The 24,879-nt window shown below is 38.4% G+C and overlaps 1 pseudogene; it reads right to left on the reverse strand.

The window, feature by feature from the left end:
- Positions 1–1,223: 1,223 nt before the first annotated feature.
- The window catches only part of LOC129691657 (40S ribosomal protein S18-like), a 31,396-nt pseudogene continuing 7,740 nt past the window's right edge, over positions 1,224–24,879 (reverse strand).

Raw genomic sequence — 24,879 nt, forward strand, 5'->3', positions numbered from 1 at the left:
ACTTCAATGTCCCAAGTGCCCCTCTGTTTCCCAAAGTGGGTATATGGGTGGGAGGGGGTTCGATGCCTGGCTTCTGTTTTAGAAGGATCCAGGATCTGGGGATCTGCAGATTCTCAAGGGTGCACTCACTTACAGGCAGGTCAGGGTATCCGGGCTCTCTGCTCTCTGGTTTGGCCCTGCTTCTTTGATGTGCTCCGCCAGCTCCGTGCTGCTGTCACTGCCAGGTTATGAGGTCTTGCTGCAGCTGGAGATTTCAAGGTGGTCACGTTAGTAGGGATCAGGGTAAACAGGCTTTCTGTTCTCTGGTTTGGCCCTGGTTAGTCTTAAACTGGAGGGCTGATGTGCCCCGCCAGCTCAGTGCTGCTCCGCAGCCAGGTTAGAAAGTCCAGCTGTAACTGGAGACTGGGTTGCTAGTCCAGATGCTTTCTGGGAAGTCCTGGGGTCTCTTCACTGTGCTCTCCCAGTGCCTGGTTTGCCTAGCTAGTGTGGCATTTCTGCCTGGTTTTGGTGAGTATATAGTGTATTTTCTGTCACTGTGCGATTGGGCGGGCCGTACTGTCAGTGATCGCGATCCTGCAGAGCTAGTATGGCATCTAGCAGACTTGGGCCCTTGGAGAATGGTGCAGCCGCCGCGTGGATCTGGGACTTCTAGACGGGTACTGCTGGCACTTGCCGATAAAGGGCTTGGAGCTCTGCCTCAGCAGCTGTAGACCCCAGGCAGTTACGTTTGCGCAGAGATAGATGATTCCGCTGTGCTGAGGAGGAAGGAAGTCTGGGGGAGGGGAGTGCCCCGAGATCAAAGGATCATTTCTCATCTTCCCCAAACAAGTCTCCGGGTGACCCGAGACCAAAGTTTTCGCCTCCTGCGATGTTCCCTGTTGTTTAGAAAGCCTCACCATTGTTTTCCTGGGTTAGAGGTCCTTCCACTCACCAACTCAGAGGTTTAGCTCTTCCACAGCTCAGAAACTGTGTGTGCTAGTCGCCATCTTGGCTCTGCCCCCCGTGGAAGGATATACATTGCTGCATCTCTAAATCTCATCATCAGTAAATGTAATTCTGCCTAAACCGACATGTGTATGACATTTTTCTCACCAAGAAATGGAGACTATTTCCTATTCCCTTGGGTTTCTATTGTCCTAGTGACAGGCTTTGAGAAATTAGGTGTGGTAGAAGAATAGCAATGCAATTTCTTTTTTCTCATTTTGTATATAATTTTTTAAGGTTTATAAACTAGTTATTAACAGCAAAGGCCCAGAGACTCCTTTTTTCTTGGACATTCCAACAGTATGGACACACCTGGCGGCCAGGGCCAGTGGCTTAGTGTGCTGACCTCTGACAAGAAGGCCTCAGAAGTGGCGCAGGCCCCTGTGGGCTCCAATCTTCTTCAGCCGCTCCAGGTCTTTATGCAGCTTGTTGTCTAGACTGTTGGCCAGAGCGTGTCTGTACTTCCCGTCCTTCACATCCTTCTGTCTGTTCAAGAACCAGTCTGGGATCTTGTACTGCCTAGGGTTCTGATGATGGTGATTACCGGCTTCACCTCGGCCTCTGTGAGCTCTCCAGCCCTCTTGGTGAGGTCATTGTCTGCTTTCCTTAGCACCACAAGGGCATATCTGTGCCCCACACCCTTAATGGCAGTGATGGCAAAGGCTATCACTGCTGCCCATCGATGTTGGTGTTGAGTACTCGCAAAATGTGCTGGAACTTCTCGGGGATCAGTAAAGACGTGTTGGCAGCACAAGTGGCGGCATGTAGGTCTCCTATGGAAGAGCGTATTGTTACTTTTATTATTATAATTTTTATTAATATTTTAATCACATCTTCATTAGGTTTGTCATATTTTCTTTTTTAAAATTTTTTCCTGCATCATTTTTTTTATTTATTAATTACAGTTTATTCACTTTGTATCCCCCCATAAGCCCCTCCCTCCTCCCATCCCGGTCCCACCATCCCTCCCCCATCTTCATGCATGCCCTTCCCCAAGTCCACTGATAGGGGAGGTCCTCCTCTCCTTCCTTCTGATCTTAGTCTATCAGATCACATCAGGAGTGGCTATATTTTCTTCTTCTGTGGCCTGGTAAGGCTGCTCCCCCCGCAGGGGGAGGTGATCAAAAAGCAGGCCAATCAGATTATGTCAGAGGCAGTCCCTGTTCCCATCACTATGTAACCCACTAGGACAGTGAACTGCCATGGGCTACATCTGTGCAGGGGTTCTAGGTTATCTCCATGCCTGGTACTTGGTTGGAGTATGAGTCTCTGGAAAGGCCCCTGTGTTCAAATTTTCTGTTTCTGTTGCTCTCCTTGTGGGGTTCCTCTCCTCTCCAGATCTTACTATTTCCCACTTCTTACATAAAATTCCATTCACTCTGCCCGACAGTTGGCCATAAAGTCTCAGCATCTGCTTTGACAGTCTGCAGGGCAGAGCCTTTCAGAGGCCCTCTGTGGCAGGTTTCTAGGTTGTTTCCTGTTTAATTTTCAAACACACATACTGCATCCATTAATCAAAGCTAAACCTTCTTCAGTCCCCCAACCCTTTCAAATGCATATGCTTATGACATTTTCCTTCCTTCCTTCCTCCCTTCCTTCCTTCCTTCCTTCCTTCCTTCCTTCCTTCCTTCCTTTCTTCCTTCCTTCCTTCTTTCTTTCTTCTAACCTTTCACATATGAGAGAAAACATGTAGTCTTTATCTTTTTGTTCCTGTCTCAGTTCACTTCACATGATATCTTCTGGTTCCTATAATATTGCTAATAACAAGAACTCTTCTTTTATTGTGGAATAATACTCCATTGTGCACATGTATCACTTTTCTCTATCCTTTCACCTGCTGATGAGCAAGCATGTGAATTCTGAGTTCACACGTATGTTCACTTTCATGGAAGATGCATCTTATAGAGAAATATCAGATAAATCCCTTTAAGATGACTGTGAAGGAAAGAGCACTTACATGATGAGAAAACATGAAGATAGACACTGAGTAGTGGAGAACTTGGCTTCCCTGATTGGAAAACAGACCCTAACCTATCAGCTGATATATTCTTTTTATTTTTATTTATTTATTTTTTATTTAATGCCTAAGGTGTTTTATTATGAGAAGCAAAGCAAAAATAAATGCATAGTAAGGTAGAGTGAATTATAGCTGCATATTTTTTTAATAATTACACTTTATTCATTTTGTATCCCCCCATAAGCCCCTCCCTCCTCCCCTCCCGATCCCACCCTCCCTCCCCTTTCTGTATGTATGCCCCTCCCCAAGTCCACTGATAGGGGAGATTCTCCTCTCCTTTCTGATCTTAGTCTATCAGTTCTCATCAGAAGTGTCTGCATTGTCCTCTTCTGTGGCCTGGTAAGGCTGCTCCCCCCTCAGGAGGAGGTGATCGAAGAACAGGCCAATCAAATTATGTCAGAGGTAGTCTCTCTTCCTATTACTAGGTAACCCACTTGGACACTGAAAACTGTTAATATTTTGTCAGTATTATCCTTAGGAACACCTTTATTATTCTTTTTTTTAATTAATTACAGTTTTTCACTTTGTGTTCCAGCTATCACCCCCTCCCTCAATCCCTCCCAATCCCACCCTCCCTCCCTCATCTCCTCCCTTCTTCCTCTTTAAATCCGCACAAGACTTCTGAACAAGTACAAAACACTGTCACTAACAAGATTCATTTTTCATAAGTTCAACAGAGCTTTATGCAAAAAATAACTGTTTATTTAGCCAAAGATTTGGAATATAGAATATCTCTAGACATTGGGACAGGTTGACCACTTGATCAAGACAAACTAGTCCTGTCATTTACACCTGCCAAAATTCCGTTTATTGGCTTAATTGTACTAAATAATTTACTATAGTGTTCTTTATAACCCCAATAACATACTTTTTTATTTTTATTAATTGCAGTTTATTCACTTTGTATCCCCCCTGTAGCTCCCTCCCTCCTCCCCTCCCAATCCCACCCTCCTTCCCCCTTCTCCACCCATGTCCCTCCCCAAGTCCACTGATAGGGGACATCCTCCTCTCTTTCCTTCTGATTCTAGTCTATCAGGTCTCATCAGGAGTGGCTGCATTGTCTTCCTCTGTGGCCTGGTAAGGCTGCTCCTCCCTCAGTGGGAGGGGGCGGTCAAACAGCCAGCCATTGAGTTCGTGTCAGAGACAGTTCCTATTCCCATTACTATGGAACCCACTTGGACACTGAATAGCCATGGGCTACATTTGTGCAGGGGTTCTGGGTTATCTCCATGAGAGGTCCTTGGTTGGAGTTTCAGTCTCAGAAAAGACCCCTGTGCCCAGATTTTTTGGTTTTGTTGCTCTCCTTGTGGAGCTCCTGTCCTCTCCAGATCTTACTATCTACCCCTTCTTTCATAAGATTCCCCTGTACTCTGCCCAAAGTAATAGTCAAGACTTGGTGTTGTTCAACAATAAACCCTATTTCAGTCAATGAAGTAACACTTAAGCAAGGTTTATGTTATAGAATTTCTAAATAATTGAGAAAATAGTTTCTTTGAGAAAACACTTGAAATTGTTAGGAAAAAATTCTAATTTCTTGACTGGTCAAAATGTTAATTTTTCAGTAAGTTAGTATGTTAATATTTTAAGGAAACATAGACTCATAGATATTGCATGAATATAAATCTATGTACCACAGACTGGGAGGTTTAGATGATTCTTTAGATATTATAACAGGTCTAATTTTGTATATTAATTGTCAAGGCATAACTTAATTGAATTCTGATAAAAAAAATCCTTTAGAAATAACCTTGAAAGAAAGGGGAGATGAAAGACATGGAGCGGAAAGGAGTTCCCACAATGAGAGCAACAGAACCAAAAAAATCTAGGCACAGGGATCTTTTCTGAGACACTTAAACCAAGGACAATGCATGTAGATTACCTGGAACCCCTGCACAGATGTAGCTCATAGCAGCTCAGTGTCCAAATGGGTTTCCTAGTAATGGGAACAGGAACTGTGTCTGACATGAACTCTGCAGCCTGTTCTTTGATCACCTCCCCATGAAGGACGAGCAGCTAGTCTTGGTGAGAACTAATGGGCTAGGGACAGATGGAAGGGGAGGTCCTCTCCTATCAGTGGACTGGGGGTGAGGCAAAGGAAGAGAATAGGGAGGGAGAGTGGGATGTGGGGTAAGAAGAGGGAGAAGTTACAACTGGGATACAATGTGAATAAATTGTAATTAATGTTTTTTAAAAAAGAAATGTACCTTGACATTTAACTCCAGACAATTATGGTTGTTAGGGCAGCAAACACAAATGCCATACTGCTTTTCCAGTTACAGTGGTTCAAGAAACAGAAACAAAAATAAGCAAATAATAATAATAAAAATAAACTAACTTATATTTCAACTGGGGAAAAGTTCATAACAAATGAGCTTTAAATTTTTGTCTATGACTATCACGGTACCATCTTTCTTAGCAGTCTTAGTTGGGAGTTGTCTCTTATTATACAGTCAGCCCTTACCTTACCTGGCAGTCCTGACTCAGGCCCCAGGGGCTGGACTTACAAGAGTGTACCTCTAATGATCCAGAAGAGATCTTTAATATTTTTAAAGATTTGTTTAATTTAAAAAAAATATGTATTAGAAAGAACAATTTATTTATTTATTTTATGTGTATGGGTGTTTTGCATGCATGAATGTCTGTGCATGTGTGTGCTTAGTGGCCATACAGTCTGAAAAGGCTGTTGGATACTCTGGAATCAGAGTGAACATACAGTTGGGCGACACCATGTGAGTACTAGGAACTGACAACAGTTCCTCTAGAAGAACAAATAGTGCTCTTCACCACTGAGCCATCCCTCCAGCCCAAGTTTCAGGTAGTTTTTATGGAAAGAATGAGATAATATTTTTAAGATAGGGAAGAAAATTTATGGTTCAATTTATTATAAGGCTAGAAAATTATGTAAAAGGAGAATGGGGGAAAGTCATAAAAAACTTTGAACCATTTTATTTTATTTTTTTTTTAAATAAGGTATTGTTAAGAGTGCCCTGTTCATTTATTTTAGACAGATTTTCATTGCATTACAAATCTGCTAAAACGATATAGAGCTGAAACAACCAGGCAAATAAACTTGTTTACTACTTAGTTTGGGCTGCTGGGACAAAATAATACAGACTTGTGGTTATAAGGTAGAAAAATTTACGTCTCACAATTCTCTAGCCTGGAAAGATTACGATGCCGGCAGATGTACTATCTGATGTAGAAACAACTTTCTCCAGTTGCCCCCTTCTTGGTCTGTCTTTCCAGCACTGGGAATCCATGGGCTCCTTATGTCCCTTTTAATCAGACATTAATCTCCCCCATGAATGTTCAGTTTCTCATGATGGAATCACCTAGCAAAAAGACTCTACCTTCTAACGTCTTCACATTAGTGAATGGATATCCAAAGTGTGAATTGTGGAGTAGCATATAGCAACCCCTTTCTGCAAATTAGTAACCTGGGCTGTCTGATCTATTCTTGTCTTTTTTTGCATGTGTATGTAACTTTTCATATTATTACTATTTTTAATTCTTTTAACTGTGTGTGACATGTGGAGAGTGGCTGTTTATGAAATAATTGTTTCTTGTGACTGATTCACAGGCAAAATGCTATAATTTCCTGTTGCCATTGGCTGCGGTATGGGATTTGTCCATTTCATGTTCATCTGAAAGCTTTACTTTCTTTTGAGAGTGTATTGATTTCCAAGTCTCTGAACATATGCTGAAAAAATGCACTCATTATCTTTATTTCTTTTTTGTACATTTGTAAAGCTTATCACCCACATGGAGCAATTGTTTTATGAACTAAAATCCTAAATATATATATATATATATTATACATACTTATTTATATATGTATATGTATGTATATTTATATGTTTCAGAAAGAAATATAGTTCAGGTCCTGTACACGTTCATTAAAAAGTGTATTGAAGAGAGTGGGCAAAATCCCAAGGAACCAGCCAATGGAAGCTCAACTTTGCAGGCTGTGCTGTTCCCATCACTCAGTTCCTTGTGGAATTACAATCTGGCTGTGAAAACCTACTCTGAATGCATTACAGATTGTTACTTATTCTCTTTAATGAGAATCAAAGTAAAGATAAGATATCAAATGCTTTTTAAAATTCTGATTGTCCATTACCATCCATCTTGGCCCACACCAGCATGTAAATCCTCTTACCCTCACAGAGGGGGATAAGGGAATATATAACCTTTATTTCAACCATTTTTTAGACTTCATCTATTTCAGTTTTGATAGTGACAGAGAAACATCTGTATTGTCTTTCCTGTTTTTTGGGCTATGGATGTCACTTTTTAAATTTTATGGAAAATAGCTTGAGAATACCTTAGCTTGTATTTTATTACTTCCTACCTACTTCTAAATTTAATAAATATGTTGATTCCTTGCATCAGTAAAACACTTTCTCTACACAAAAATTGTATTATCATTATTACTTTAAGGCATCTTATGTTGCATTAGCTTCATTTAAAATACATGCAAAATTTGTAAATTATTAAGAGATAGGAAGTTGTAGCGTCACTCAGTGTTTTCTATTTTTACATCAAGCCACTTTCCAATGAATTCAGAATGTTAAGGATTTTAAGAACACCTAGTAAAGATTACCATCTTTACCTTTAAGACTCAGGTGTGTCCTTAATGACTTCTGTAAATGATGCTATTTCATGCTTAGGTTTTTGTGGACTGTCATTAGCAAGAATCACCTTCATTCACTTTATAATCATAGAAGTGTCTGAAAAACTTTAAAATGACCTTTTATTTTTTTCTTATGAAAGGGAAATAGTAGTTGCCATCAAGTTTAACAATGTGACAAGTCTCTACTTCCATTTTCTTTTCTCGTACTAGGAGACTGCCATGTAAAGTTTTTTCTCCTGTCACTTCCTTCCTTCCTATTAATGGGCTGCTGCATTGCTAAGCTCAGTTCCCTCCATTTTTTAACATTCCATTGCTGTACACTTAGTATTAGGACACTGGGCTCCATCTTTTCATGTGTTCTGCCCCTATCATGCTTCTTCTCAACTGCAGAACCACTGAGTTTTCAGTTAATCCGGTTAAAAACATCTCAAACTCAGACTTGAGTCATCTCCATCTGTAATAAACTGCCTCTAACACATCAACATGAGACTGCACCACCTCTCACAAATCAACATGAGCCTGCACTTCTCATTCCATTATTCTTACCACACTTCAAGGCTTTGCTTTTTATCAACTAGAATTTTGCTTTAGCCTCCTGGTGTGCATTTCTGCTTCTATTTGTGATGTTTAAAATTTACATTGAACACAGTAAAGACAAAGAGCATGCAAATGCCTGAGGATCAAATAGATTTAAGTCTTTTTGAAGGGCTTGAAAAGTGGTACATAGAATTTTTCTTCAGTTTTTATATAAACTATGTACCTCTTGAAATTTTGTGTATTGATCTCTTTGAGTCTTTCTATGACTTTCTATGACTACTGAATTGTACATGTGAAGGTTAATATTTTACAAGGCCATGCAAAGAACAAAAAAAGCCAGGAAGATTAAATGTAAGATATTTCTAAACTATATAATTATCAGAGCTGAAAGCAGGTTGGAAGGCCATCTGTAACATTGTCCAAATGGAGAGATCTTGAGAACAGGTCAAGAAGGGCTAGAAGGAATATAGCTTATGATAAAGGAATATGGTTAAGCTCTTTATAAACAACCATCATGCTATTAAATACAATAGACTTAATTTTATTCACATTTTACAACTTACTTAAATTTAATTAATTTCTAATTATCCATTTAAAACAAAAGCAATAGCAATGCATACAGAATTTATAATATAGAAATGAGGGAGATTAATGATTTCAAAACATGATAATGAAGACTATACCTTATTAAAAATCCTTATTTTCCTAGTGTATCACCTAATGGAAGATAATTAAAATAAAACCAAAGACAAGAAATAATTTAACTCCTAAGTACTCAAACCAAATGATCATAGGGAAGAAAAGTAAGCAAAGAAAAATAGTCTTCAAAACAAGTTAAAAATAGATGGCAAAGATATAATGAATTGCAATTATACCTTTTATAGTTATAAAATACACATGACTTAAATATGCCAATTCTGTGGTCTAATTATCAAATTACCAAAGAAAACCCTCTATAAATCCTCCACCAAAACACAAATTATTTAGAGTTAAAGGAAAAAAAATAAATCAGATAAATGTAACTTTAATAGATGGGGTATTACCAAATACTAAGGTAACATTTTTAGTTGATAAAGAATAAATTAATCACCCTGCACAAAACTCAAGTCCAAGTTGATCAAAGACCTCAACATAAAGCTAGATATACTAAATCTAATAAACTAGAAAGTGAAGGAATAGCCTTGAATGCGTTGGTACAGGAGACAACTTCCTGAATAGAACACCAACAGCTCAGGCACTAAGATCAATTAATAAATGGGACCTCATGAAACTTTAAAAGCTTTTGTAAGGCAAAGAACACAACCAATTGGACAAAATGGCAGCCTAAAGAATGGGAAAAGATCTCCACCTATATGCAACAGAGGGCTAATATCTAAAATATATAAAGAACACAAGAAATGAAATACTAACAAACCTAACAACCCAATTAAAAAATGGAGTACAAAGCTAAACAAAGAATTCTCAGCCGAGAAATCTCTAAAGGCTGAGAGCACTTAAAGAAAAGTTCAGTGTGCTTAGTCATCAGGAAATGCAAATCAAAACAACCCTGACATTTCATCTCACACCCATCAGAATGGCTGAGATCAAAAACTCAGGTGACAACATATGGTGCAGAGGATGTGGAGAAAGGGGAACCCAACTCCACTGCTGATAGCAATGTAACCTTTTACAACCACTTTGGAAATCAATCTGGTGCTCTCTCAGAAAACTGGGAATAGTGATACCTCAAGACCCAGCTATACCATTCATGGGCATAGATCTGAAAGATGCTCAAGCATACAACAAAGACATTTGCTCAAATATGTCCACAGTCAGAATCTGGAAACAACATAGATTTCCCTCAAGTGAAGAATGGATAGAGAAATTGTGGTATATTTACACAATGGAATACTACTCAGCAATTAAAATCAAGGAAATCATGAAATTTGCAGGCAAATGTATGGATCATCCTGGGTGAGATATCCCAGAAGCATAGAGACATACACAGCATACATTCGCTTGTAAATGTATATTAGACATATTATATAGGATAAACATACTAAGATCTATAGTTCTAGAGTTGCTAACCAACAAGAAGGACCTTAGGGAAGATGCTTAATTCTCTTTCAGAAGGGCAAACTGGACTGACACTGGAAATGGTAGCAGAGAGGAAACAGGACAGGAGCCTACCACAGATGTCCTCTAAAAGATTCCAACAAGCAGGGTATCGAAGCTGATGCTGAGACACACAGCCAAAATTTGGAGTCTTATGGAAGAAGGATGATATAAAAGAACCTGGAGGGGAAAAGAAGACCAACATAGCTAAAAATGCAGGGCTGAGGTGCCTGCAGAGATTGATGCATCAATCAGAAACAATACATAGGGAACCTAGACCCGCTGCTCAGATAGCCCATAGACAGCTCAGTCTACATGTGGATTCCCTAGTAAGAGGAGAAGAGAGTCTCTGACATGAACTCAGTTGTCTGCTCCTTGATCACTTCTTCCAGGTGGGGTGACACAGCCAGCCCAAGTGGAAAAGGATCCAGGAAGTCTTGATGGGACCTGATAGGACAGGGTCAGACAATAAGGGAGGACGACTTCCTTATCAGTGGACTAAGGTAGAATGATAAATAAGGGAGGAAGATGGCGGGAGAGTAGGACCAGGAGGGAATGAGGGAGGGGCCTACAATTGGGATACAAAGTGAATAAATTGTAGTAGTAATAGTAATAATAATAATAATAATAATAATAAAAAACAACTCAAGTGACAACATATGCTGGAGACGATGTGGAGAAAGAGAAACACTCCTCTATTGCATGGTGGGACTGAAAATTTTTACAGTCATTTTGGAAATCAATCTGGCTGTTTCTCAGAAAACTGTGAATAGTTCTACTTCAGGACCCAGCTATAACACTTCTGAGCATATACCCAAAAGATTCTCCACCATACCACAAGGACACTTACTCAACTATGTTCATAGTAGCTTTATTTATAAAGGCAAGCAACTGGAAACAATCTAGATGTCTCTCAACCGAAGTATGGATAAAAAAAATAAAAGTGCTCATGAAGCACTTTTGAAGTGCTCATGAAGCATTTTTATAATATACCATATGCCTAACCACAAAGTTTTCAAAACAGTAACAAAATTGAACCAAGAGTATACAGAATACAAAAATCTGAGTTAGAAAGAGCTAAAAACATACCTGAAATTCTAAATTATTTGGAAAATCCCACATCATTTCTAAACAAGCTATTCATCAAAGGAAAAATATAAGGAATTATAAAATATTTGAGATGATATGAAAATAAAAGCATGACTTATTAAAATGTGATCATTGTAGCAAAAGAAACATTTATACAGTTTAATGATTTAGATACTTATATTAGGGGAAATGATCTAATTTTCTGGGTTTATATCTTAGATGAACTACAACAAAACTAAACTAAACTAAACTACAGCAGGACTATTTGATCAAAAAAAATTAGGCAACAATAAAAGTACAAATAAATAAGTACACAGCTCTGTGAGGATAGAGTTAATGAAATGAGCAACAATCAGGTTGAATAACAGTATCAATATCCATCAAAATAAAAGTCCCAAATGTCTAGCATATAAAGTATGATTGCCAAACTGATTCACACCTAAGCTTTTGCTGATTATTTTTTAGGCTCTTTGGCTTAAAATTCTATCATAAGGATAGGATCTAAAATGTAAAGTATTTTAATTATAGGAATCTCCAATTATATTTTATACTTGTATTAGGAAAAGAAAGTGGTATTTTGGTGTCGCAAGCGCCTTTCCACAGAGGGATATTGGAGAGGAAGGTGGAGACATGGAAGACAAGACCTCTGTTGGGACACTGTACCACCCACAGGCCCAAAATGTAGTCCCTATGGGACCTTGTAACATTAGCATAGAGATCTTAACCTTTCAGCTTTTGCCTAAAAACAGAATTTGTATAAACTAACTCTCCAGATGTTTGAAAAAAAATTTTTTTCTCAAGCAGATCTAATCTCATTGAACATACAACTCCATCACCCAGTGAGTCACAAAGGTAAGTATTTCTTCGGTAAGACTCCATGACACCTGCAAAGCTGGAAGCCTGTACCCTGACCGGTATAGCCATATCTGATCAAGACCCTGACACCAGCTGCTGCTTCTGTGCATTCCAGACATTAGGCAACTAATGAGGCAACTCCAGAAGTTGGGGTCTTAAAAACCAGGAACAGTTTCTGCTCTCTGATAGATGAACCACACTGTCTCCAAGAGGTATGAGTTGTCTTGCTCATCTGCAGTGTCCCATATATACATTCCTACACCACTTTGTTATAGATTATTCTTCATATTGAACTCCACTGTGTTCAATATGATTTTTTTTAATTTTTATTAATTACAGTTTATTCACTTTCTATCCTCCCTGTAGCTCCTTCTCCGATCCCCTCCTATCCTATCCCACACTTTCTCCTCCTCCACCCATGCCCTTCCCCCAGTCCACTGATAGAGGAGGTCTTCCTCCTATTCCTTCTGATCCTACTCTATCAGGTCTCATCAGGAGTGGCTGCATTGTCTTCCTCTGTGGCCTGGTAAGCCTGCTCCCTTACCAGGGAATCTTATGAAAGAAGTGGGAAATAGTAAGACCTGTAGAGGACAGGAGCTCCACAAGGAGAGCAACAGAACGAAATAATCTGGGCACAGGGGTCTTTTCTGAGACTGATCACTTTCCCATGGTGAGACTGCCTTACCAGGCCACAGAAGAAGAGGACAGGCTCAGTCCAAGGACCATGCATGGAGATAACCCAGAACCCTTGCACAGATGTAGCCCATGGCAGCTCAGTGTCCAAGTGGGTCTATAGTAATGGGAGCATGAACTTATTGACCTTCTTTTTGATAATGTATTTATTATATTCACCGCTTTTGGAATTCTAGTACTTATTGGAATCCCGACTATTATTGGATCTTTACAACAGTCCTCTGAGAATTATCACTGAAATTTTAACAATGTTTAGTTTGTCTGCCAAGACTCCTTGGCCGTACCACAAGCCTCACTTGACTTTCTGTCCCTACCACAGTGCAGCAAAGACACGTAACCTTTGTTACATGTTGTTTGAAACCTAACATTTAACACATATAGAATACAGAATAGCAATTGTGGCCACTGGTGTCCATAAATTATTCCTTTATTTAATACTAATATTTTAAATCTTTCCTTTTTTCTGTAGCTTTTTTTTGGATGATATTCATTTATTTCCCTGATTAACCTGGTTACTGGCCCTTGTGGTGAGATACTAATCAAATACTTTTTAGCTTTACTAGATGTTTCTGATAACTATATTTTAGGAGACAGTTTATATATACACACATATATGTATATGTATATGTATATGTATATATATATGTATGTATATATCTATGCACTCATTATTAAGATCTGGCTTTTTGGTAGCTGCAGATATCCATTTTGTCTATCTGGACATAAATAATATCACAGGATGACAAAAACAAACCAACTGTATCAACATCATCTGTAAGGTTTTTGAATGCAAATTTTCCTACAGGCTCCTGGACCTGTCCCAAGAAATCTGTGCTGTAATAACTAGTGCAGAGATTCTTTGTAATGGTTTTATCAATTATTTGGCAACTTTGTTGCTGTGCATAATGAATTTTGGTCAGTTATTATACCTTTTTACCCTCTTTAATCTCCTTCCTTTTTATGATAAAACATTTCTTTTCTCCAATAGTACTCTCTCCTTTTCTCTATCTCTCTGTCTCTGTCTCTCTCCCTCACACACTACTGTGTATGTGTGTTTGTTTAACTGAGTTTAATTATAGTCTCTTGCATGAGCATGAATTTTGTTACTGAGCAATAACTTATCAGTGTGAACCCTCCCTTCTCCCTGCCAACCATTAAGTGCCCATTAGCTGTTCCTCAGGGATAGTTGGGTCTAGCAAACTATGCTAGATAGGATGTTGATGCTCCCATGCCCAATAGGATGTTGATACTCAATTTTGTGCAGACTGTGTAACCACTGTTGCAGTACATGCTTGAGTTCTAAAGCTGTGTCATGTCCAGAAGATATAAGCAAACAGCCCTCCCTCCATCCTCTGACTCTTGTATTCTTCCTACGCCCTCTTCCTGAGCACTGAAGGGGTGAATTATGTTGCATCATTTTTGGGGGATTGCTCGAGTCACTATTGTCATAACTTTGACTGGTCATGAACATCTGGAGTAACATCTGTCCACTGCAAAAGGAAGCTTGTCTTAGGAAGACTGACAGAAGCAAGAGACACTTTGATCACATAGGTACTTTTCAGAACAATAGGTGTAGGTTTTTCCCTCTCCAGGTATTATGATCATCACCTACAGGATTGTGATTAACTTTAATTGTCATGTGTTGTGGGCTTCAGATTCAATCAGAAAGTTGGTAATAACAATTCTACTACCACAGCAGTAGGCATATCTTGCCAGTGGCTCATTACTGGGGCTAGCGTTTTTGATCACTTCCCCATGGTGAGACTGCCCTACCAGGCCACAGAGGAAGAGGACAGGCTCAGTCCTGATGCAAATCGATGCACTGGGGTGGATGGGAAAGGGAGTACCCTTTTCTGAGGGATAGGCAAGAGGGAAGAGAGAGAAAGATTGGAGCTGGGGAGGGGGAGATGGGGCAGCAACTAGAATGTAAGTAATACATTTAAAAAAGAAATATAACAATTGTTTCTTTGCTTTTCTAAAACACATTAAATTTTATTTTCCTCTCTGCCTGCTCCTTCCATTCCACCACAACACTTCCAGTTCCTGGAAAAATACTATTCAACACATAACAACAAAGTGCCACTTACTTTCTACTCCAAATATAACTCATTATTGTTATCTGGGAACCATAAAAGTAGCATTTCTTTTCTCACAACAGTTTAACATCTGTCACTTTTATAACCTTTTAAACCAAATGCCTTACGTAAAAAAGCAGAGACATCTAACTGCTGCATAAAGTTCACATACTGTATATGAAAAGGCTGGGCACGTGTATCACTTGTGAAGACCTTGGTTCTGCTTATAGGGTTGGTTTCTACTTGTGAAGATGCCATTGCTTTCATTAAATAAATATTCTGAGCTTTGGCTGGGGAATAATCTGCCCAGACTATCTTTGAAAACTTGTGTATTTTGTGTCTCACACTGTGCTTTAGTGATTGGCTTAGTTCTGGGTGCAGTGCAGGATGAAGTAGAGAGAGTAAACTGGTGCTAGTCTAAGCTCTCAGGCTTTCGTCAGACTCAGTGATTAAAGCTATATTTCATACCCATGCCTAGGAAAATAGAAAATATTCTGTGTATATCAGCTTCAATAAAAGTTAAATAAATTAGTCACAGAGAAGAATGATTTTCCAAATATGATTCCAGTGCATTGTATTACCAGACTCTGCATCTGGCCAAAACGACTGTCAGTTAATAAGTAATTTTTTAAATGTTAGATTCAAAATAGAAAAAAAGCATCAAGATGATAATTATATAATCACCAAGAACAGCATTTACTGACAGAACTCTCATCATTTCTGCTCAAATGTATTCATTGCTGTTTGAATAGTGTGGGAACAATGATTCCTCTGGGAGGCAGAGGTTTTTCATTCTGCATAGTTTGTACTGTATGGAAAATAAAATCAGTGTTCCCTTGCCACAAACTCCCTTTCCACCCAATGAGGCAAAGTATTTAATTCAAAGCATCTGTCTCATTCAACTAAGGAAATGAGTTCTGTGCACTTTTAGGAAAAAAAAAACAAAACAAAACAAAAAACCAAACATCTGTAAGATGAAGAATAAAATGATAAGGATAGCCAGAGGGGAAATAGTAGGTTTTTCCAAATCCAGGCCTATGCCACATATTGTTCAGGAAATTTCTTCTTCACCTAATCAATTGTGTGTTTGTGCGTTTGCATATGATATTTGTGGGTAATGAATGTATGTAAGTATTTGTATGTGCACGTACTCATGAGAATGCATAAAGAGGCTGGATCAGGAAGTTGATATTGTTTTCGATAACCCTACTCATTGCTTTGAAACAGTACTTTTCAATGAACTGGAATTCTGAACTTTAGACTAGGCCAGTGAGCTTTTGGAATCCATCAGTCTCCAACCCTTGATGTTAGAATTACAGCAACATCAAGTTATGTCCAGCTTTTAACATATGTGCTTGAGATTTGAACTCAGCTCTTCATGCCTTCAAATAAAGCATATAGCACTTCCTCAAGATCCAGGTATACCACTCCTAGGCAAATATCCAAAAGATGGCTCAAGTATACAAGGACATTTGCTCAACTAAGCCATTTTCATTGTCCTGTGTTCATGATATTTTTATGCTTTGGAGGCTGAAATATATGTGTACTAATGCAAAATTTTATAAATTATGTCCTTTTTTCTGTGTTGAACTGTTGCTGTATTCTAAGAAAGGAAAGAAGTTATTCTAGACTAGAGAAACTGTTCATCCAGTAAAGTACCCAAGTTTAATATCCAGAATCCACATACAAAAGCTGGGCATGATGCCAGTCTTGTAATTCTAACCCCAACATGTTAGAGACAGGAGTATTCATAGGGTCCACTGAGCAGGAAGATTATCTAACCCAAAGAACATCAGGTCTCAGTGAGAGACCTGTCTCACAGCTGTTTCCTGAGGAAGAGCACTTGAAATTGCGCCCTGAACTCCACGTGTACCCACACACATTGTACAGTCTTGAGTGCACACAGATGGGGTGAGGGGTGGGATTCACTCCTCTCTCACTTATTTAATCTTTCTTACTGAAAATGAACCCAATAAGTTTAGTTTTAATATTCTCTTGGAATTTCTGAAATTGTAGGCTTTGGAAACTAAGTATAATTCATGTTTTACGTGAGTAGAAATCTCTGTACACTCCAGGCCTTCAGCTATCCACTGTCATGTGCAGGCACGTAAGAATGGGTTACCCACGACTGTGACAGTCTTACCTCCTGCTTAGTGGTTCAGTACTCTTTCCTCAATTTTAAGCCTTCAAGAAGTGACCTCTTCATGAACTAGATCCATGAGGTGAATATCTGAAGACTCTAAGTAGCAGTAAATGTCAGCACAATTTGACCACTGGTTCTTTACCAGCAGTGAAGAGAAATGGGCGGTAAGCAGTAGGGGAAGAAGCTGGAATATTACAGTGATGCAGAAAAAGCAGCACGACCTCATCCTTGATAAATGTGAGACAAATCGCCCTCTGATTATATTGTATGAGATCTCGAAAACTAAGTTTTGCCTGAATATAATATTCCACAGTGACTTAAGTTTATTTCAAATTGTTTCTGACTGATTAGGAATGGCAATGTACTTTCCCTAAGTTCACCAGAACTCTTCTAACACAATTTTTTAAAATCTTTTTTAAAATTAATTTATTTTTATTGATTTCAGTTTATTCACTTTGTATCCCAGTCCCCTCCCTCATCTCCTCCCAACCACTCCCTCCCTCCCTCATCTCCTCCCATGCTCCTCCTCAAGTCCACTGGTAGGGGAGGTCCTCCTCCCCTTCCACCTGACCCTAATCTATCAGGTCTTATCAGGACTGTCTGCATTGTCTTTCTGTGTGGCCTGGTAAAGCTACTCCCGCCTCAGGGGGGTGATCAAAGAAACATTCACTGAGTTCATGTCAGAGACAGTCCATATTTCCATTACTAGGGAACCCACTTGAAGACTGAGCTACCATGGCCTACATCTGTGCAGGGGTTCTAGGTTATCCCCCTGCCTGGTCCTTAGTTGAAGTATTAGTCTCAGAAAAGACCCCTGGGCCCAGATTACTTGCTTCTGTTCCTCTCCCTGTGGAGCCTCTGTACCCTCCAGGTCTTTCTGTCTCCCCCTTCTTTCATCAGTTTTCCTGCACTCTGCCCAAAGTTTGGTTATGAGTCTCATCCTCTGCTTTGATACCTTGCTGCATAGATTCTTTCATAGGTCCTCTGTGGTAGGCCCTCTATGCATGGATATAACATAGAATCCCTGCTCAGAGGTATCCCATGGCAGCTCAGTATCCAAGTGGGTACCCTAGTAAGGGGAACAGGGACTATTTCTGACATGAACTCAGTGGCTGGCTCTTTGACCTTCCCACCCCCTGTGGGAGGAGCAGCCTAGTTAGTCCAGAGAAGAGGACTTTGCAGCCAGTTCTGATGAGAACTGATAAGCTAGGGTCAGATGGAAGGGGAGGAGGACCACCCCTATCAGTGGACTTAGAGAGGGGCAGGGAGGAGATGAGTGAGGGAGTGTGGGGTTGGGAGGGAATGAGGGAGGGGTCTACAGTTGAGATACAAAGTAAATAAACTGTAATTAATATAAAAAATAAAGATTAAAAAATAAATAATAAAAAATTACTGCACAGTTTAAATTACATACTGTAACTGTGAACTACTCACTCTAAGAAAGATGAGACAGTGAGCCTTTTTGCACATGTTCTAACATATCCTAAGTTTAAGTCAAGATCATACTCAATGTAAACCATGGTCTTTATTTGCATGCTCAAATACATGTCAGAAAGAGGAAGGATAAAGAGAAAAGGAAGAGGAAGATGGAGAAGAAGAGAGAGATAGAGGGGGATGGAAGGAACCTTGAGGATGAAGTAACCCTACTTAATGTAAGATAGGATGGAGGCTTCGTCATCAGTCCTCACTCAGAAAGGCAAACAGGACAGGCATAGGAATAGGGAGAACATAGGGAATAGGACACGAGCCAAACACAAACTTTTGACTACTGAATGAGAAGAGACACCTGTCTTGCTGGATGGATGTTTTCAGAAACTGGTTATTTATATTTCAATAATATATATTGGTTTTAAAATGAAAGACGATATGAAATTAAATACAAAAGAACCTTTGGAACTCAAACCATTTTTTCCAGCCATACATATGCATGCTTTAAAATTCAAATCACATCTAAGGATTTGGAAGAAGACATCGTTTCTTGGAAACAAACCACAATTTGAAGTGTCTTATTAGGTTCTCAAGCATTTCCAGAATGTTTATGTCATCGTCTACCCCGTGATGTCCATTTTTATAATAAGATGTCAGTATTCTCATTGTCTCTGTGTGCATTTTCAGCTTTAAGATAACATTCAGGGTCCTCTCTCTTGATTAGTTTCTTTAGATGTACAGATTTTAGTTGGTTTATCCTATGTTACATGTCTATATGAGTAAGTATATACCGTGTGTGTCTTTCTGCTTCTGGGACAGCTCACTCAGGACGATCCTTTCCAGGTCCTACCATTTACCTGCAAAATGCTCAATCCCCATCCCAAAAGGCAAAGAGGATGGACATCAGAAGAAGAAGAAGAAGAAGAAGAAGAAGAAGAAGAAGAAGAAGAAGAAGAAGAAGAAGAAGAAAACAGGAAACAACTTAGAAACCTGCCACAGAGGGCCTCTGAAAGGCTCTGCCCTGCAGACTATCAAAGCAGACTCTGAGACTTATGGCCAACTGTTGGGCAGAGTGCATGGAATCTTATGTAAGAAGTGGGAAATAGTAAGATCTGGAGAGGACAGGAACCCCACAAGGAGAGCAACAAAAACAGAAAATTTGAACACAGGGGCCTTTCCAGAGACTCATACTCCAACCAAGTACCAGGCATGGAGATAACCTAGAACCCCTGCACAGATGTAGCCCCTGGTAGTTTAGTGTCCAAGTGGGTTACATAGTAATGGGAAGAGGGACTGTCTCTGACATACTCTGATTGGCCTGCTCTTTGATCACCTCCCCTTGATGGGGGATCAGCCTTACCAGGCCACAGAAGATGATAATGCAGCCACTCCTGATGTGATCTGATAGACTAAGATCAGAAGGAAGGAGAAGATGACCTCCCTTATCAGTGGACTTGGGGAGGGGCATGTGTGACGAAGGGGAAGGGAGGGTGGGACTGGGAGGGGAGGAGGGAGGAGCTTATGGGGGGATACAAACTAAATAAAGTGTAATTAATAACATAAAATTAAATTAAAAAAGATAACATTCAGTTCAAAATCCTTTGTCAGTAGGTATCGAAACATTCATTTTTAACTGTATAATTTTGGTCATTTTACAAATGAATAAACTCATTGCAATCAAACATTTTATTATACCCCAAAGTTTCCTCATGGGCTTCTCAGTAAAATGTGTATTATGTGGTTTCTGAGTACTTCTGGAGTATTCTGTGGATATATGTTAGGTCTAATTTATGTATGATGTCATTCATAATAATTTTTTTCAAGCTCATCAATGCCTTTGTAATTTTGACAACTGATTTTCTTTTGCAGCTGGATAAAATTCCATTGTGTAAATGTACATTTTCTTCATCTACGCACTTGTATGTAGACATGTAAGCAGCTTCATTTCCTTAGATACTGTGAATTGGACAACAGTAAACATATGTGTGCAGATATACCTCCCAAGGTGGACATAGTGTCTTGGATAAATTCCTGGGGGTGAGTAATATTTAAGAATAAGACGTCTATGGTTAGCAGAATACTAATGGAGCAAAGTTAAATGCATTCCCACTAAGATCAGGAACAAGACAAGGTTGTCCACTTTCTTCACTCCTATTTAATATAGTGCTTGATTTCTTTCTTACTTAAACGGAAGAATTAAAAGGAATATGAACAGGGAAAAATCCAAAATATCTATATTTTCATTTGATATGATTACATCTATAATAGACCTTAATGACTCCACCAAAAATTCTTGGAGTAGATAAACACTTTCAGCATAGAATCAGGATTCAAAATCTACAAACACAAATTACTATTTTTCCTATACAACAATGACAAACACAATGAAAAAGAAATAAAGAAATAATCCCACTCACAATTGCCCTACATTAAAATATTAAGAATAAACATAACAAAGTAAATTAAAGATCTCTAAACTTAAAACTTTCAAATACTGAAGATAAATTAAGGAGGATACTGGAAGAGGGAAATAACTTTCATGCTCACAGAATGTAAGAATTAATGTTGTGAAAATGACCACTTTACCAAACATGATCCAATAAAACGCCAATAAAAACTCCAGGGCCATTTTTCATGATATAGAAAAAATTCTTAAAAATTTGTATATCAAATTTTTAAGACCAAAGATAACTAACACAATCTTGAGGAAATGAATGTGGTAGAAAGGATAATCACACCTAATTCCAGGCATTCTACAGTACCATAATAATAAAAACTGTAACATTGGCAAAAATATACCTTAATAAATGAAATAGATCCAATATAAGTGCAGACAACTACAAGTACCTGTTTTTCAAAGATACTAAAAATATGCATTCTAGAATATAACCAGAATCGTCAGTGTTGGGAGACCTGGATAATTATGCGAGGACAAATGAAACTAGATATTTATCTCTCACTCTGCCAAAAACTCAACTCCAAATGTATGAGAGGTCTCAGTATAATATCTGGCATACTTCTGTCTATGTCCATAGTCAATGGTTCTACACAAAATTTTCATTTCATAATAAATGAGATCAACAACTAACAAATGTAATTTCAGGAATTAAAAAAGTACCTGTAAACCCGAAAATTATCAATCCTCTGAAAATGCAGCCTGCAGAGTTAGAGAAGAATCTGCCAGTTATATATATGACAGAGCATGAGTGATCAGATTATATAAAGGATTCAAAACACTAAAGACCAAGACAGCAACCCTATTGAACCAAGAGCCCAGTTAAATCCAACTATAGAACAGAACTTAGAATCCTAAAAGGAGCAAATATAAATGGCTAGGGATCATCTTCAACTGCTCTGCATCAATAATACTCTTGGAAATACTGACTGAAACTACTTTAGGATTCCATTTCACCCCAGTGAGAATCCATCTTCAGGAATACAAATGATAACGAGAGCGTTTTCATGGAAGTGGGGATAAAGCAGTTCTTATAGACCATTGGTAGGCGTGTAAGCTAGCACAGCCACCTTGGAAATCAGTCTGGAGGTTTCTCACAAACAAAAACTAAAATTATAATACAGTTAAATTATACCATGTACTCAAGGGAGTCTATACCATATAGCATATCTTCACATTGAGATTTTTCTGATGAATCTGTGAGTTTAGGTTATAAAATGCCCTTGTGAATGATAGTGTCTCTTGAATCCCACCTTATCTCTAAGTCACATGGCCTTGCCAGCTTCCCTGTTGAGTCTGCATGATAAACAGTTTCCTAGTATTTACTTTTCATTCATTTCTTCTACTTTTCATTCAGTCTTCTGCGAAAATTGCCCGTTGACAGGCAGCTTACCCTTTTGCCTCATGTTACATTCAACTTGCCAATATCTGCTGTAATTCTTGCTTACATAAACTTGTTTCAGAAAATGCAACTTTTACTGAGGCTAGAATTCAGCCCCTCATCTTGTTTGTTCTCTCCGGACTTGCCTTTAACTATGTTTCCCTTTCCATTTTAACCCGCATGAGTGTGAATTAGTTTTATGTGCCAACCTGACTGTAATCCTCTGGTTAGACGGCATAGTTAGACATAGGTGTTTCATAGACATGGATAGCACCTAGAATTGGGCAGAGGATATTATCCTGAACAATATTTACACTACTCATATTGTCAATTAAAATGGTTTAAAAATAAAGTTTTACTTAAAAAGGAACCCCACTTTGTAGGTTCCAGAATCAGATCCTGCCCGCAGTTGGTTGTCTTTTGTTGTTGTTGTTTTAAAAAGTATGTTTTTAACTTTTATTAATGTTATGGATGGTGTTTGTTTCCTCCCTGTATTTCTCTGTACGAAGTGCATGCTGTGTCTGTGGAAGCCAGAAGAGCACATTAGGTCCCCTGGGACTGGAATTACAGCTAGCCACATGAGTTGCCATGTGCACCATGAATCCTGGTGCTCTGTAAAAGCCACCAGTGCTCTCCGGTATTGAACCATTTATCCAGCCCCCTGTCTAAGATTTTCTGTGGTTCAGTTACATTCAGACTACTTTGGTCAGTCTCCATCTGTGATGGTCCAACTCCTTGCATGAATTTATTTTTCTCTTTGTGCCTATATGCACATATACACAAACATATGCTTTTTGTTCTTTTTGTTTTGATGTTTTTGAGACACTTTCTCACCATATAGCCTTTAATTCATAGGGATTCACATGTTCATACCTCCAGCGTACTAGGATCTAAGACACGAGCCACCACTTCTCTTCTGAGAAGTGATTCTATTAGAGGATAATCTTATGAGTGTTTTTTTTTCTTGTAGTTATTTGTGGTTTTCATGAATCTACTCTAATGTGGTTTTATAAATAACATGCTGATGACAAGTTTTCAGTGGTAAAAATGAATTGCAAGTCTACAGTATGATGTGGTAATACTGACACAGCATAGTGATGTTGGATACTTCTAATTTAATATCTATAGAAAAAAAAGTAGTAAGGTATTTAAAATGTAAGATTTACACATTTACATTTCATATATAAAATTTACAACATTTAAAAAATTATAGCCCATTTCTGAAAATAGTAGTAGTTTCTGATGAAATAAAAATACCAAAAATGACAATTGAATTATTATGCTTAGTTTTGCTTTATATTTTAAATTTCTCATTTATTCTTTGCTTAAATAAACCTTTGTTCATTTTTCATCTTTAAAAATGATTGCCACAGAATTTTTATGCTTTTAATATTTTTGTATGACTTTATGGCTATAGTTCCTCTTTTTTTTACTTTTTGGGAAATGTGTTTTATTGTTTTTTTTTTTGAGAAATAAATTGAAGTTGAATGGGTAGGAAGGGAAAAGGATCTAGAAGGACTTGGGGGAAGGGAAGGATTTGATCTCTCTTTCACTCTCTCTCTATATATATTTGTAAAATTTGTTTTATAAAATAAAAAGTAAAACCTCAAAAATAAAAAGAAAACATAGGCATAAAATAATGATGTCACAGGATTTCAGTCTTACAGGTTTAATATAGCAAATATTATTTATTTTCAATATTTAAAGACATGATTGCTATAGTTTGGACATGTATGTATATCATAAGTTTCTTTTTAAAAAAATTCACTGTGAGTTTGGAGGAAATAAACCTTTGAGAGATGTGAACTAGTGAGAATGAAGTCTTTGGAGTCAGGTCCTTGAAGAAATTAATTTCCTTAATTTGTGCTATGTGGATGCCCTGGTTTATGTTAGTTTATGCTAACGAGGTGCCCTGGTTTGTTTTCAGGCAGGAATACAATAGAAGAGTGAGACTGAAGTCTTCCTGCTTCTGCTTTGTGTGTGCTTTCCCCCTTCTGCTGTATTTATAGTTATTAGGATATTGGCCTTTAGGACCTCACTAAAAACACTAGGACCACACGAACTCCATCATATTCTAAAACTGTCCATGAAATAACCGCTCTTCTTTATGCAGTATCTACCCTCAACGTTCCCTTAGAGCAACATTACATAGCCAAATGTAGTGGAGAAAGTCGTAAAAGTACCCTTGACGATTATAGGGAATCCTATATTCAACTTGCCATTTTTTTCTCTATGGTGGTTGTTTAATTTGGAATTTCTGTGAAACGAAACAAACTTGGCAAGAGAAGCTTCATCTGAAAGGATGTCCACAGAGGCTATATTTCTATTTAGTGGGCGTGTTTTTAGAGTGCAGACAGTACGCAACCATAAAATTTAAATGATAATGTCTGAATGAAATTTTATAGAATGTTTCCATACCTCGTTAGAGTTCTGTGACCTATTTTTTGGTGAATATATTCTCTTAGGACTTTCATTGTTAACTCATTGTTAACTAC

Source organism: Psammomys obesus, unplaced genomic scaffold (genome assembly GCF_907164565.1).
Source record: "Psammomys obesus unplaced genomic scaffold, mPsaObe1.curated_primary_1811, whole genome shotgun sequence".
Classification (NCBI taxonomy): Eukaryota; Metazoa; Chordata; class Mammalia; order Rodentia; family Muridae; genus Psammomys; species Psammomys obesus.